This window comes from Galeopterus variegatus, unplaced genomic scaffold, assembly GCF_000696425.1.
Source record: "Galeopterus variegatus unplaced genomic scaffold, G_variegatus-3.0.2 Scaffold10269, whole genome shotgun sequence".
In the NCBI taxonomy this organism is placed as follows: domain Eukaryota; kingdom Metazoa; phylum Chordata; class Mammalia; order Dermoptera; family Cynocephalidae; genus Galeopterus; species Galeopterus variegatus.
Window position 1 is genome coordinate 15,929 of NW_007736380.1, and position 458 is coordinate 16,386.

A 458-nucleotide genomic window follows, 5' to 3' on the forward strand; every position below is an offset into this window, starting at 1 on the left:
AGAAAAGAGTTTTTCTTTTTCTTTTTCTTTTTATATTGTAACATATAGTTTTCCCAGAAAAAATAACAGCTGTTTACATTTATACATCAAGCAACAGCACGGCATTGACATATATAAAGAGAACACTGTAGAGCATATAAGGAGTAATGTACAAAACTCCAATCATAGTGGTGACTGTAGCTCACAACTCAGAAAATGCTAGACCAAATACACAAAAAATAATTTAGGACACAGAAGATGTAAATAAAAACAACATGATTCTATAGCTATGTATAGGGAGAGAAAATTCTGCCCTGAATAAAAAAAGAAAACATATCATTTCTATTATTAGAAATAAACTGGGAATATTTATAAAACATAAATGCTTTGAAATAGGAAGAAAATCTCAAAAATCCAGAAAAAAAATTATAAAAGCTATTTTCTCCAATATAAATGCAATGAAACTAGAAATTAGACAC